Below are 15,650 nucleotides of genomic sequence, written 5' to 3'. Positions count from 1 at the left end.
CATATCACTATCCTTGTACTATCCTCATCTCCGTTTTCAGTCATTTCTCATATAGTACTGTGTGAAACATGTTCTGGAAGTCCATATAGCCAAGAAGAAGGTGGTCTGGAATATCTGTGTCTTATGAAAGCAAGATGTCAAATACTCTGGCACAAGGTATAGGTCTTGCATCTGAGTCCTTTCCTTGTTCCTTCATCGTTTTGCACTTAAAAAACTGCATGTGAGTAAACTTTGGCTCAGTTGGCCTTACTGCCATCATTTGCAAGGTTTGTGTTCTAAGCAAAAAAGCAAAGAGCATTTTATTTTGCTTGCTATACTTCAGTAATATAGTAGCAACTGTGATTTGTAGTATTTGGTTAAAGAACTTGCTAGTAGATGTAGGGTTTCATGTCACAGCGATTATTCTGAATTTATGCCTTGACTGCACACATGTCTGTGTGGCTTCCACCTCAGCCATCCCGCTGAAGCACAGCATTCCTTGAGTTCTTGGCCCGTACCTACATCGTATTTAATCTATGTACCATTCTAGTTGCAGAACAGCTGAACTTCCTTTGATCGCTTTTATTTTGATGTCTGAAGAATATGACTATTTTAATAGCTTTTGCAAGTTCTGACTCTTGACTTTGGCAGTTCTCCCTCTCCATACTTCCTGACCTTTAAGATTCAATTTTTTTTTCTTCTGTTACTACTGTTTTCTATTCCTGAAGGGTGTCTGTTTAATTCTGATGTCCTTTTCCAGGGTAATTATTCGGTCAATAACTCTTTCCATACGAGTTTCAAACAATTCTGGCATTTTTCTTTTAAAGAAATTCCCTAAGTTCTGCTATATTTCACTCCTCCCATATTAAGGAGCAGGTTTGAAGCACTTTGTGATGGTGACGGGAACTGTGCAGGTTTGTACCTGTTCTTGGACTGCAGAAGACTTAGGCCATGTTGATCTAAGGCAAGTGGGGACAATTCTGCTTAACATTAAGTTGTGATTGTGCCTAAATGTGGCTTTTAAAAGTCCTTCAATTTAAAATCATAGAATCATAGAATGGTCTGGGTTGGAAGGGACCACATGGATCACAGAGTTCCAAACCCCCTGCCACAGGCAGGGACACCAGCCTCCAGGCCTGGATCTACACAAAGTTGCCCAGGGCCCCATCCAACCTGGCCTTGAACACCTCCAGGGATGGGGCATCCACCACCTCTCTGGGCAGCCCCTTCCAGCATCTCAGACCACTCTCTCTGTAAAGAACTTCCCTCTAATATCTAATTTAAACCTTCCTTCCTTTAGCTTTAATCCATTCCCCCTTGTCCTGCAAGTGTCTGCCCTTTTAAAAAGTTGATTCCCCTCCTGTTTCTCTGCTCCCCTCAGGGACTGGAAGGCTGCAATGAGGTCCCCCCACAGCCTTCTCTTTTCCAGGCTGAACAAGCCCAGCTCCCTCAGCCTCTCTTCATAGGGGAGGTGCTCCAGCCCTCTGATCATCTTCATGGCCTCCTCTGAACCCTCTCCAACAGTTTTACATCTTCCTTGTACTGGGACCCCAGCTCTGGACACAGGACTCCAGATGGGGTCTCCCGAGGGCAGAGCAGAGAGGGACAATCCCCTCCCTGTCCCTGCTGCCACCCTTCTTCTGATGGAGCCCAGGATCCCATTGGCCTGAGCTGCAAGAGCACACTGCTGGCTCATGTTAAGTTTCTCATCCACCATGACACTCAGGTCCTTCTCAGCAGGGCTGTTGTCCAGGAGCTTTTCTCCCAGTCTGTATCTATGTCCGGGATTCTTCTGGCCCAAGTGCAACACCTTGCACTTCTCAGTGTTAAATGTCATTAGGTTCAAAATGATGTTGCATCTTTCACCAAAGTTGCCACCATTAAGTAAAAACTCAGAAGAGCACCATCAACTCTTTTGTTTCCTTAAATCATCTTGTTCCTTTTGCCTCTGACCTTCCTGGTCTTATTCAGACAAAGCTGTGGATATGCACAGTAGATGTGCATTTGTGTGTGTGAATACTATAGGAGAGAAAGAATGTATTTACTAAAGGAGTTTAGGAAAACACGGTGTGTTCGTTAATCAATGTCTCAGTGTTTTAAACATTGCCATATACTTCTTACTGATTTATAGCAGTATATGATTTAACTCTTTCCTACTGGCCAGTTTCAAACCCTCCTATAAATAGGGGGAAAAATGATACATACATACATACATACATACATACATTTGTTTTTCTTACTAGAAGGCTCTGGGAACTTTAAAAATATTACACTACTCTTTGGATCAATGCATATCCCAGCAATCCCTTGCATAAGTGACCTAAAATCGTGTGATCAAACCTCTTCTCCCCTCCCCATCCCCAGGGAGGTATTTGTAATTAGATAAAATGAGGACAGAATATGCATAAGTATCTGTTATGCTGGGATTCCTGCCCAGAAAGGAAAGTAATGGCCTGAGCTGGCCATAATCTTTTGCACCCTGTGTGCTATTGACAAGGCTAGGGCTTGAGATGTTGGGAGTTCAGGAGCAGATTTTTACTGCTGCCTTATGGTAACCTTTCTAAATTGACTGTTTTCCAAAACAAGGGGGATTTACACAGCCTGTATTTTACTTGTCATTCACTGTCAGGGACAGTTTGCTTGTAAGAGCGGGCCTGATTCTTTAGCCTCATGCCTAATGCAGTAGAAGTGAGCGTAAATTGCTGCTGCTGTGGTTTGGAAGTGTTTCATGTTCACTTTGCCCGGATGTAAATGACCACATGAAGTGGAAGACAGTGGAGAACCGGGACTGGAGTTGCTGGTTATTTATTTTCCATTTCATCTAGCAATTACTGCTCCTCTCTGGTTCTTCAGAGGAAAGGATGGTGGGGTTCTGTGAGGAAATTCACCTCTCTGTCCTCAAGCTAAGTAGTGGCTTTGAAGTTTGTGTCACAGGTTGTCCAGTATTGTGCTGCTACCCAATGCAAGAGCATCAGCCAGGTAGCACTTCAGAAATCCAGAGGCTGCTTTATCCACTGTTGCCATTCCCTTCTTTCTCTCAATGCCTGTGGTAGGTGTCAGCTCACACCTTACAAAATTCTGGGGTTTTTTTTTCAGTCCTCTGCTATATTTGCTGGTTTTGCCTTGTGACTTGGCAACAGTGAAACAGAAACCCTGGGCACTTATGAATCTGTCAGTCTTCCCTAGATATCCCAGTCTCATCAGTAAAGCCACCGATAAAAAGCTTTTCTTGGAACTGGCGGGCAGTCTTCGTGCTAGTCTTCCTCTCTGTGTTTGCTCTTCCTCTCTTGCAATGTCCTTGTGGTAAATGTCAGTGAAAGCAGAAGGGTTTTGATAAAAGGAAGGGCAAGGTCACACGAAAAGCATGCCCTCCTGCACATTCCGAAGGAAGGTATTGATTCAATGATACCTCTATCCAGCATTTCCATTGCTCTGCCTGGTGTAGCTAAATCAAGAATTAAGAGTGTCAAGGCCATGCTGAAATGCAATTTTTAGGTGTTTTTTTTTTTTATTTATGCCGTTTGGCATCTTTATGAGCTGAGGAAGTTTGGCTTGCTGTCCTTCTCCTCTCACAGTAATTTGCAGAGTGGGAGATTTGGGGTGAACCTCTGTTTTCTGTGCTTATAAGGCAGCAGGAGCTTCCATGGCTGAGCTGGAATGTGTTGTTTCAACACTCTGAATGTGAAAAAGAAAACTTCAGCTTCATACAGGCAGCGGTTTTTGTTTGTACTCAGTCAGTGTGATTTCACTGAAGTCCAAAAAGTTATGCCAGTGTGAGAGACAAACCAAGTCTGTTATTTCAAGACAACCGTTCTACCAGAGAAAATTCCTTTTATTCCTCCCCTCCCTCCCCTTGAATTTTCAGAATCTCCCTCCACCTCAGATATTCAGCAGCGCCTGGTGCTAGGTGGCAAATGTTGACATCAGCAGCCACCCGTGAGATCCATGCCAGAAATCTATAGCTTAATGTGTGGGACAGGCAGCAGATGACTTCTTAGTAACAGGGATGGGTCAGAACAAAATCCTGGATCTCAGCACTTCTTGTGAGCTTTGAATATTGAACCTGCATCTGAAGTTAAATGTCTTTAATGGACAGGGTCCAAACACCCACATGCTTTGGCACAGCTCAGCTCCAAATTGTGTCTACCTAAAGAATCGAGGTTCTGTTTTCACGTAGATTCTTTTACTGGGGAGAAGCAAGGGAAGGGATAAGACAGAAAATATGACACATTGGCAAAATTGTTTTTCAATACTATGTTTTCCAAAGTTTTTTCCATGAGGCGTCAGCAGCTCTTAAAAATCACAGGGAGAGCATACAGTTGTCGATGAGCCAGAACGGTTAAATGCTATTAAATATTTGAGTTGAGTTATTCCTTCACCTTTCTTTCTCACAAACATGTCTGGTGAAACTCCAATAATGAAAACACTTGCTTGGGGAGGGGGGGAAATAAAATCCTTTTTCAGCAAGTAGTGGTAGTGGTGGTGACACTTGAATCGCATCGTAACAACACTGTTAGAAGCGGTTTAGATTTGGCATTGAACATATACACAACATTTGTGCTTTTATACAGTATTGGTCTTACATAGTAAAAATAGCACAATTGCAAAACTCATTTGTTACCCTTGTGCCAACTTTCTTCAGCTGACAGTTGCTGTTTGAACTTCTAAAGCAATGTTTCATCCATATGTTAATACCAACTGTACGATTGATTCTCTCTGCTTTCAAACAGTCCTCTTGTGCCTCTCCAACCCTACACGGTAGTTACTTCCCTCTTCGAGATACCTGCAGAACCATTCCCGTCAGATAAGTTGGACTCACCCTGAGTGGTTTTGTAAAGGGCAGCCATGAGATAGTAGCTGAGGAAATATGCCTTTAGATTTCCCAGTACATACCTCCCCACCCAGAAATTTGTGGTAGGCACGTAACCTGACAGCCATTCAGAAATTTAAAACTCTCTAGTAAGGAGTATTTTGAATGCCATATATTCTCTGTGATTATTTGCTGCCTGGGAAGGATGCTGATTGTTTCATTTCTTGATTTAGTTTAATAGCAGCCTTTTGATTTTGGAAGAGAAAAAAGGACCACAAGAGGACAAAACCAAGCTGAAGAGCACCCCTAAACAAACTCCACAGGTGGTGGTATGTGGTAACAGGTGGCACACATCTGGCGTGGAACTCTCCACTGGTTCACACTAAACTAGTTTTGGATTTACAAAGTTAAAAACCCCAGCAAATGGGAATGAGGGAAAAATCTCTCCAGATGCAGTGGTGCTCCCTTGGGTAGTTGCTAGCTGGGAGCAGGCTAACATACAGAGAGATCTGCTGCTGCATCCTCCCAGAAGGTTAGAATTCAGCTAAAGAAGGCACAAGTAGATTTTATTTTAAAATTTTCTGAATTCTTCCTTCTTCCCTACTGCTACAGTTAAACTACACTTTATTTTAGGAAGGTTGTTACTGTTCTCTGTACTTACTTCTTAGCAGGTGGGTAACTTCAAATGAGTAATGACGATTCAATATACAAGAGTCTGTGTGTGGACTAGAACCTGATCCTAGAGGGGGAACCTGCTGGTCAAACTTCTTTTGAGGCAGCCCAGGGCTGGAAGCACATTGCTGGGTCATGTTGAGTTTCTCATCCACTAACATCCCAAGTCCTTCTCCTCAGGGCTGCTCTCAATCCATTCTCCACCCAGCCTGTAGTTGTGCTTGGGATTGTGCTGACCCCTGTGCAGGACCTTGCACTTGGCCCTGTTGAACTTCATGTGGTTCACAGTGGCCCACCTCTCCAGCCTGTTAAAGTCCCTCTGGATGGCATCCCTCCAGTGTGTCAACTGCACCACACAACTTGCTGTCGCCAGCAAACTTGCTGAGGGTGCACTCATTCCCACTGTCTGTGTCCCTGACAAAGATGTTAAACAGTGCTGGTCCCAACCCCTGAGGAATGCCACTCATCACTGATCTCCACTTGGACATCAAGCCATTGACTGCAAGTCTTTGAGTGTGACCATCCTTAACCACCGAGTGGTCCATCCATCAAATCCACACCTCTCCAATTTAGAGTCAAGGATGCTGTGTGGGACAGTGTCAAATGATTTACACACATCCAGGTAGATGACATCAGTTGCTTTTCCTTTCTCCACTTGTGCTGTTACCCCTTTGTAGAAGGCCACCATGTTTATCAGCTGTAATTTGCCCTTTGTGAAGCCACGCTGGCTGTCAACAATCACCTCCTTATTTTCCATGTGCCTGAGCATAGGAAAAAGGTCTGGTTACTTCCTGCAGCCAGGGGTTTGCACTGCAGCCTCTCCTTCAGCAGCTCCGTTTGGGTGGAGGCATCACCCAGTCACTCCTGGGGCAGATGGCACAGACCCCCAGCTGGAGCTGCAGCCGTTGCTCTTAGACAAGTGCCCGCCATTCTGCCTTGAGGGGTGGGTAGGATGGGTGCCTTTGGCCTGTCACAAAACAGTGCGCGGTTGCTGGATCATGTGCGCTTCATGTGTGCTTCAGGTCTCTTGCTGGAATGCTCTCCCATGCCCTGGCTGACATACCATGCCCCGTTTGCCCGCTCGGGTGGCTGGTGCTCCCTGGGCTGCCTTGTGTAGGTGTGGGGTGGCTGTTGTGCCTCTGGTGATGCCCAGGCTGTGTTACCGTCTCCCGCAAGAACTGTTGGCTCCAGATGGGTCTCTCCTCTCCCATGGCAGTTCTCAGTCTCAGGAAACCCCCTGTGCCCCAAGGTCTGCTGCTCCCCTGTGGGTCAGGCTGGCTTTGGAGCAGCTCCCTGTGGCAACTGATACTTATAAACACCTGTAATGACAGTGAACTTGATTGACACAACTGATATTAGACCCAAGCTTTATTTGCTCTAAGATACCACTAAAAAGAGTTGAGGGGTTGATAGACCTTCGCTTCATTGGACATTGTTGGAAGGGTGCTGAGAGTTACTTCATAAAATTGTAGTGACACAGTAGGGGACAGTGCTTGCATGAGAGACTTGTCTTCCTGCTTAAAGCTGGCAGCAAGCTTATATAGCAGGAATTCTTACAGAATCCCTATGGACTCCTGCTTCAGCTTGCTTATGCAGCACAGCACTGACTCTGGTTGTGCCGGTGCTCCCTGGGACTGCAGATGCCTGTCCTCTAAAGAGACGTGGGCCTTCCTGGCAGCTTGCCCCTCCAAGGATGTGGGGCCAAGGATGGTGCTGCGGAGATAGGAGAAGTAGGAAGAACTGGAACAGACATCTGGGGGAGGATGAGGCCTTTTCCTGCCAGGAGGGTGGGAAAGGCACCTGCAGCTGGGGAGCAGAGCTTTCCTCCCGTGGCACATGCTCCTACTCAGCAGCCACTGCAGCACTCAGTCTGGCTTCCAAGTGGCTTTAGTAATGTTCTTCTCTGGAAGCTTTTAAAGACAATAAGGTGCTTTGGGAAGTCCTCTGGAGGCACAGTTGGTTAAAAGCCTGGAAACATAGGCTAGGAACAACTGGTCAGTTCCCCCGTGGAGGCCCGGCTGGGTCAGTAGCGGGGCCTGCGCTGCCTGATATTTGCAAATGGTCTGGAAAAGAAAGTGGAGAGGGAGGTGGCAAATTTAACTGATAATAGTAAGCATATTCCAGGTAGGAGAAACACAAGGTTGCTGAGAAGTGTTTGGCGAAGGAGCTCTTGAAACAGAATGATCTGGCTCATTAAAATGGCAGATGATGTTCAGTTTAGATTAAATGTAAATTTATGCATGTTGGGGGAAAGAAGTCCCAAATGAATGTATATGGCAATGGGGAGCAGAACTAGCTACTGCTACTGAAGAGAAAGGTTTTGGACTTACACTGGATAGTTCTTCCAAAAAAAGAGCTTTTTCCTTAATAACCAGGAAAGGTACTTATAAGCCAATGATACGAAGAAAGGGAGAAGGGGAGAGAGAGAGGGAGGCTGAATGTTAGGAGAGAAAACAAGCGCCATTGCTATGACACTGGATAAATCCAAGGTTTATTGTATGTTGAAGACTGTGAGCGGTTTGGTCTCCTTGACTTGAAAAGGATCAAATAAGCTCAAAGATGTACTGAGATCAAAAGGAACAAGTTCCCTATGTGGAATTACTGAATTGAATTGGGTTTTCCAGTCCATACAAAGATTTCTCAGGGATATATGGGAGAGGTTCATGAGATTAGGAGCTTCATGGAAGGGACAAATAGTGGATGGATGTACGTTCTCTCTCTTGAAGCCTGAACTTAGGCCATCAAATGACATTATCAAGAGGCTAAGCTAGTTCAAACTGAGCAAAATAGGATACTTTTTTTCCATAAAACAATAAATAAAGCTGTGGAACTCATTACAATGGGATGTACAGGGTATTAATGTTTACTTGGGTTCAAAAAGCATCAGCTTCCCAGAATGAAAGTCCTTGAACAGTTATTGAACACCAAGATACCTGAACCACAGTTTGCCAGAGGTTGAGAGAATATACCGGTATATTTCCTGCAGAATATCACTATATCCTGGTGGTATTTTGTGAGCTCTCTCTGGGAATTCTTTATTGGCTGAAGTTTGAGACAGAGGCCAGGGCTAGATGGACCTTTGGTCTGAAGAGCTATGGCCGTTTTTATGTTTCGAGGGCTGCAGCAGTCGCAGAGCGCTTTGCAGTATTGCAAGAAAGACCTTGAGAACTTTCAAAATAAGAGACCCAGAAACCTAAGACGGGATTGTGATTCCCGACTAAATAACCAGGGCTTTAGTTTGTTCTTTGCAACATTTGCTCCTTCATGTCAACCCTAGGGGGAAATCTCTGTGCCAGTTCACCCAGGTCTTGCAACAACCTGAGACAACCTGTTTATTAAACATACTCTTTGGCTGCTGTACAGAGGAAATGGCATGATCCAGAATGGTAATGCAGAGACTTGCATTTAGTTTCTGCCTACACTGTTGAGACTCTGTATGTTTCCAGCCAAGCGCTGTACCTCATTGTCCCTTGGCTTCCCCGAGCGAAGAACAGGTACAGAATCACAGAGTCACAGAATCGTAGGGGTTGGAAGGGACCTCCAGAGATCATTGGGTCCAGCCTCCTGCCAAAGCAGCTCCCTAGGTCAGATTGCACAGGGAGGCGTTCAGATGGGTATGGAATCTCTCCAGAGAAGGAGACTCCACAATCCCCCTGGGCAGCCTCTCCCAGGGCTCTGTCACCCTCACTGGGAAAAAGTTCTTCTGCATGTTGGTGCGGAACTTCCTGTGCTCCAACTTGAGGCCATTGCCCCTTGTCCCGTCCCCACAGACCACTGAGAAGAGGCTGGCCATTTCCCACTGTGTCCCACACTTAAGATATTGATAAACATTGATCCAATCCCCTCTCAGTTGTCTTTTCTCAAGGCTGAACAGCCTCAGCTCATTCAGCCTTTCCTCGTAGGGGAGATGCTCCAGGCCCTTAATCATCTCTGTGTTCCTCCTCTGGACTCTCTCCAGGAGATCCCTGTCTTTTTCATACCAGGGAGCCCAGAACTGGACACAATACTCCAGGTGGGGCCTGACCAGGGAAGAGTAGAGGGGGAGGACCACCTCCTTTGACCTGCTGGCCACACTCCTTCTGATGCACCACAGGATCCCATTGGCTCTCTTAGCCACCAGGGCACACTGCTGGCTCATGGCCAACCTGTCATCTACCAGGACGCCCAGGTCCTTCTCCACAGAGCTCCCCTCCAGCAGGTGACACCCCAGCCTGTACTGATACAAGCCGTTATTTCTTCCCAAGTGCAAGACTCTACACTTGCTTTCATTAAACCTCATTTGGTTTCTCACCAATCCTTTGTCCCTCTCCTTGACGAGCAGTGGCTGCAAAGGGTGACACAAGTGTGGCAGGTTGTGAGGGGTTGCAGGGTCGGACTGATGGTGATTTGGTTCACGGACATCACGGTTAAGAAATGTGTTGTCTGTCTGTTCGTAGGACTCTCACTCTGTTGGGGTAAGAAGTAAAAACTACGTTCAGATTCGTTCCAGAGGGAATAGATCTAGAGGGACTTCATCTAGAGGGAATTAATCGGAATTAGTTGCCTCTCTACTTATTAGTTATTCATTGGTTTGGGGTGTGCGTGTCCCCGAACTGGCAGGGTGAGCCCCTGGGAAATCTGCAGTGGTCTGATGGGGCTAACAGAAGCATTATTTTTTGTCCTTTCTGTCCTGTTGCACAGTTTTTCACAGAATCACAGAATCACAAGGTTGGAAAAGACCTTTAAGATCATTAAGTCCAACCAATCCCATCCTAAGCTAAACCATATCCCTAAGTACCTCATCTACCCTTTTTTTAAAACACAACCAGGGTCGGTGACTCAACACCCTCCCTGGGGGAGGGGGTACCAGTCCCTGACAACTCTTTCAGGGAAGAACTTTCTCCTAACATCTAATCTGACCCTGCCCTGGCACAGCTTCGTGCCATTTCCCCTTGTCCTATGTCCTGTCACCTGGCTGAAGAGACCATCGCCCACCTCTCTACACCCTCCCTTCAGGTAGTTGTAGGCAGTGATAAGGTCTCCCCTCAGCCTCCTCTTCTCCAGGCTAAACACCCCCAGCTCCCTCAGCTGCTCCTCATAGGATTTGCCCTCCAGCCCCTTCCCCAGCCTGGTTGCCCTTCTCTGCACTTGCTCCAGCACCTCAATGTCCTTCTTATGGTGGGAAGCCCAGAACTGGATGCAGCTCTCGAGGTGCAGCCTCACCAATGCCCAGTACAGGGGCACAATCACCTCCCCAGACCTACTGGCCACACTATTTCTGATACAAGCCAGGATGCCATTCGCTTTCCTGCCCACCTGGGCACACTGCTGGCTCATATTCAGCCTGCAGTCACCCAACATCCCCAGGTCCTTCTTTGCCTGACAGCTCTCCAGCCAGTCTCCCCCAAGCCTGTAGTGCTGCATGGGGTTGTTATGTCCCGTGTGCAGCACTCTACACTTGGCCGTGTTAAACTTCATCCCGTTGGTCTCAGCCCATCGGTCAAATCTGTTCAGATCCCTCTGAAGTGCCTCCCTACCTTCAGGCAGATCAACACTTCCTCCTAGTTTAGTGTCATCTGTAAACTTACTGAGGGAGCGTTCAGTCCCTTCATCGAGGTCATTGATAAAGATGTTGAATAAGACTGGACCCAGGACTGAGCCCTGGGGGATGCCACTCATGACTGGCCTCCAGCTGGATTTGGTTCCATTTACCACCACCCTTTCTCTAGCTTTGTGCTCTCACTAGGTTGCCATTTATGGGATGAGTTTTCTAGTCATGTCTCAGGTTCACCACTGCAAATGACCTTTGCTCTTCCATGTGTCTCTCTTTCTGCTCCTGTGGCCATTTGCAGACATGTCTTGTAAGTTGTTGTTTATAAAGAAAGGCAGCTGATGGCACTTGCACATAAGGTGGTTGTCCTCTCCTCATGCTGTGCAGCAGCATACTTGAATCCTGATGAGAAGACAAAGAGATGCTCTTGTTCAAAATTAAATGTACCATAGTTCCCAAAACTGGCTTTAGAGTTTGCTGTGGAGCTAGATGGCATCAGATTTCAGGGAGACATGGAAAAAAATCCTTGGATTTAAAAAGCTGGTGTGTCCCAGGTACCTGCTACTTGCTTAAATCCAGTTTCAGCAGGGAGATATGTAGCCACGAGTATGATAAATTCTGTTCCTAACCTTCTCTGCACTGCACACACTGTAAAAATGGAATGGATTACTTAAAGTTTTCCCTCCTTTGGACCGACTAAAACCTGTCAGGAGAGGGTTTCTCAATTTCTGGGAAGTTTGGTTCCTGGCTTTTTTAGCTATCATCACATGTCATTGCTGTAGTCCTCACACTGCTCTGGGATAGTTGGGGTATAAGGGTATTTCAGCTCTGTCTCGTCACTTCCCCCTCTCAAGCTCCCTTTTCTAGGGGAAGATTTGCTGTGCTCCCACACTGGGGAGTGACTGCTGTCACAGGTCAGTGGGAGGATTAAGTTGATCAGGCATCTATAGACATTTCCAGGATACTGTAAGAGACATGACCCTCCCCCCCCCCCCCCGCCCCCCCATCTTTATCAGTGCACTTGGTAAGCATTAACACGCCTTTCTAGAGTCAGGAGGAAGCTACCAGGTGCTGCTTTTAGATATCACTACTGGAGTTCTTAGGTGTCATGTTTTTCAGAAATATATGGAGATGAAACACAAACTTTGGCAGTGTGACCAAGAAGACTGACATGATTGCCTTTACTACTGGGATTTAAGTGCTGGGATTGCATCAGTCCTCCTCCTCAAAGCCGTTATGGGCCAGGAAGTGTTACAGAATCACAGAATCGTAGGGGTTGGAAGGGACCTCCAGAGATCATCTCGTCCAACCCCCCAGCCAAAGCAGCTCCCTAGGACATGTCGCACAGGGAGGGGTCCAGATGGGGCTGGAATCTCTCCAGAGAAGTAGACGCCACACCCCCCATGGCAGCCTGTCCCAGGGCTCTGTCACCCTCACTGGGAAAAAGTTCTTCCCCAGATTGGTGCAGAACTTCCTGTGCTCCAACTTGAGGCCATCGCCCCTTGTCCTGTCCCCACAGACCACTGAGAAGAGGCTGGCCATTTCCCCCTGTGTCCCACACTTCAGATATTTATAAACATTGATCAGAGAAACGTTTCACTAATAAACTCCCAGGCTCTTTTCGAATGAAATGGCTGAGACTGTGAGGCTCCTGTGGAGAAGAAGAAGAAGAAATTAGCAGCTCCTACATGGTGCTTGTATGTGGACTACGTACAATAGTACATAGTGGGGACATGGGGGTAGTCACTATGTGAATGCAAGTCTCCATTGCAACTGTGAAGGTAGAAGGTGTGCTTCTGTGTGCTGTTACATGTTTCGGAGGCTTGCTGATGAGTTCTCAGGTGGCTGGCTGCTGGGTAGATGTGTGTGGATCGTGAAGGGAGCATTGCAGTAAAAGAAGAAATGGCATCCACCAGTTGGGATGGGACTGTCTCCAGGCATGACCTGTTGGGTCACACAGAGTGATGGGGCATGGAACGCAGATGCCAATGGTGTCAATTGGCAGTCCTTAAATGCCATTCCTTTCCCCCCAGGTCAAGGCAATGCCTGAGTGAACTCAGCCTGCATTCTGCCCCAGAGAAAGCAATAGTAAGCTGTCCAGCTTTAATATAGCACCTTACCCCAGAGTTTTCATTTCATTCATGCAAAATTCACCCTGGAATTTGTTTCCACTTACACTCTAAGGCACCTGTGTGCCAATTACAGCTTCTTCAGGATTGGGAAAAAACCCCACTTATTGGAATGACAACTGTCTCTCTCAGCTTTACATGGTTTCCCTCTCTGCATCCATAAATTCTGAGTGAAGGCCACTGTGCCCTTTTGCCCTTTGCATAAGTATAGAGAGGCACCTAAACATCCCTCAGCAAACAGTTATTCTATGCTGTGCAAACAGCAACTCTGTGCAAAGGGCATTCACCCCAGCCTGTGCTGCCGGTGCTCTGAGGGTGCTCCTATCTCAGCCTTTCCTTCTTAACTTTACTCCTGGTTGTCTGTGCACATTGGACTGCTGCACGATCTGTCTGGTTGCCGAAGGTGTCCAGTTACAAGGTAGGATAAGTGGTTAAACAAAAACCACACCAGAAACCACCCTGTGTAGTTTAAGATACGCCAGGCACCTTTTGAGCCGGGTACTGAGGGGTGTATGGAACACCTGACGTGCCCATGAAAATGGAACTAAATAGCTTATACTAACCCGGAAAAGCCAACTCGAATTCAGCAGCCAGATTTCAGTCTATGGGAGTTTTATGCCTTGGCTTTGCTTTCTGCCTTTCTCTGGGTGTAATCCTGGTCCTGGGTTCAGTTAAAGATCTCCTCTGCCTTTTGGTGTCTGAAAGCTATCTTCTGGCAGTTTTTAAGGCACTTGATAACACTGTGATACTGTTGTCTTCAAGAGTCCCCTTCTGCAGTTTAACCCTTCCTTTTAAGGGGCCTGGGGTCACTCTACCATTGAGCCGACAGTTGTCCAAGCTCCATCCTGGTTTTCACTCAGTTGATGTCATTTTTAATGGAAGAAAACAGAAATATCTCTGGCTGTGGATATTCTATTTCTTTAATTCCTGGAAAGGCCAAAGTGAGAAGGGAGAGGCTAAGCAAACCTGCAATAGAGTGAAGTGATGAGTTCTTGCAAAGCAAGAGGTCAGGACCCCCCAGAGGGTTTTTTTTTTCTCACTGAACTCTTGGTTTTCCTGTAATTGTAATAGGGACTCTTGCAAAGTGTAAGTTCATGTATTGGAGCTCTCCTCATTATAGTGACGAAGAGTAAGGTAGTGGTGGTGGGAGCAAATGTTCAAGTCCTGTGAATGGTATGAAAGTGGACACCAGCTGTAGTGTCACAAGGAGACTCTGAGAGGACCCTTGCCTAGATTCTAAGGCAGAGGAGTTTTGCTGGAGAAAGGCTGATAGGGAAGGCCCTGCATGGAGAAGCGACTGGGAAAAGGGCACAGGGGAATATGTAGGATATGTAGTAGATACAGGGTAAGGTAGGAGAAGAGGTTTTGTAGGCTAGAATGGAAATGAAGACACAAAAAGACAGATTGTAACACAAATTAAATATACCTCCTTAAATTAATTCCTTTAAAAATCGCTGTTAACTAGAAACCAGTATTGTGAGTAGCTCCCCCTAGGCCATGATTTCATTGTACTAACTAAGCAGCTTCCAACCCAAAAAACTTGGGTCTGGCAGGTACCACCAGTCTTGGTCCCTGCTAATTAGCAGGATGAGCATACATTAGCACACGAAGAGCATGAGAGCAATTAGGTACCCGCAGTGGTCCTTGGAAAGGAGAGCATGTGGGGTCTGGTGTGATATCCTTGGGCACAATGTTAGGATTTTGGATGAGAAGGCTCAGGTCTGGAGGATCTGGAAGAAGTGGCAAAGGAGAGTTTGGGAAGGGTTGCAGTGGGAATGGTGGGACAGCACTCATGGCAAAATAAAGCACAGCTTCAGCAGTAGCTGCCAGGTCTGGTGATGACTATTCCTGTTCCTGAGGGGAGGTGTGAGGTGGAGACCTCGCTGGGGTTTGAGAGACTAAATGGGGCTCTGTTTACATTTCCTCCCACTGGTAATAGAAGAAAATCCCTTTTCTTCCTACCCCTCCTGCTGAACAGTGGAGGCAGCAAAGGCAGTGGCAACCTTGCTGGGAAGGGCAGGGAACAATGCCAGGGATGCCTCTGGACCAGGGTATTGCAACATGGAAAAAAAACGCACAGCTGCCTCATTGAAGCTCTGTGAGGAAGCAGAAGCAAAGATGCTCTTGCTGCCTTGTGTTAACCCTTAACCCTTGCATCGATAAGCAGGGTTTGTCACGCCAGGTCAGACCTGTTACCTGCCTCCTGCCGGATCCTATTCTGGCAACAGTTTTCGAAGCTGGATTTTTAATGTCTTCAAGGGGTCTTCAGTGAAAACTTTATCACAAGAGCCAAACTGCTTCAGCTAAAGAGGCAGCACATACTACCTTCTGAGGTGCTGTTTGCTTCAAGATACTCCCTCTCCAGAGTCATTCCCACCACCGCTTCTTTCTCTTGGGACTCTGTGGGGGCTGAGAAATGGAATCCCATCATTTATTGAGCTCATGGGTACAGAATGGATTCTGTGCCCACAGAATTTGGCAAGGAGGTCCCAAGGGGAAGCCTGTAAGGGTAACTGCCCCTGGGCTTGCC

At 46.7% G+C, this 15,650-nt stretch overlaps 1 protein-coding gene across 3 annotated transcripts in view; it reads left to right on the top strand.

Moving 5' to 3' along the window:
• DPF3 (double PHD fingers 3) overlaps positions 1-15,650 on the top strand; it is a gene marked incomplete at both ends in the record, with an annotated part of 172,852 nt that overhangs the window by 15,189 nt on the left and 142,013 nt on the right. The window lies entirely within an intron of this gene.

This window comes from Gallinula chloropus (genome assembly GCF_964237585.1).
Source record: "Gallinula chloropus genome assembly, chromosome: 4".
Classification (NCBI taxonomy): Eukaryota; Metazoa; Chordata; class Aves; order Gruiformes; family Rallidae; genus Gallinula; species Gallinula chloropus.
The sequence above is the reverse complement of the archived record's forward strand: the minus strand, read 5'-3'. Positions and strand labels throughout refer to the sequence as shown.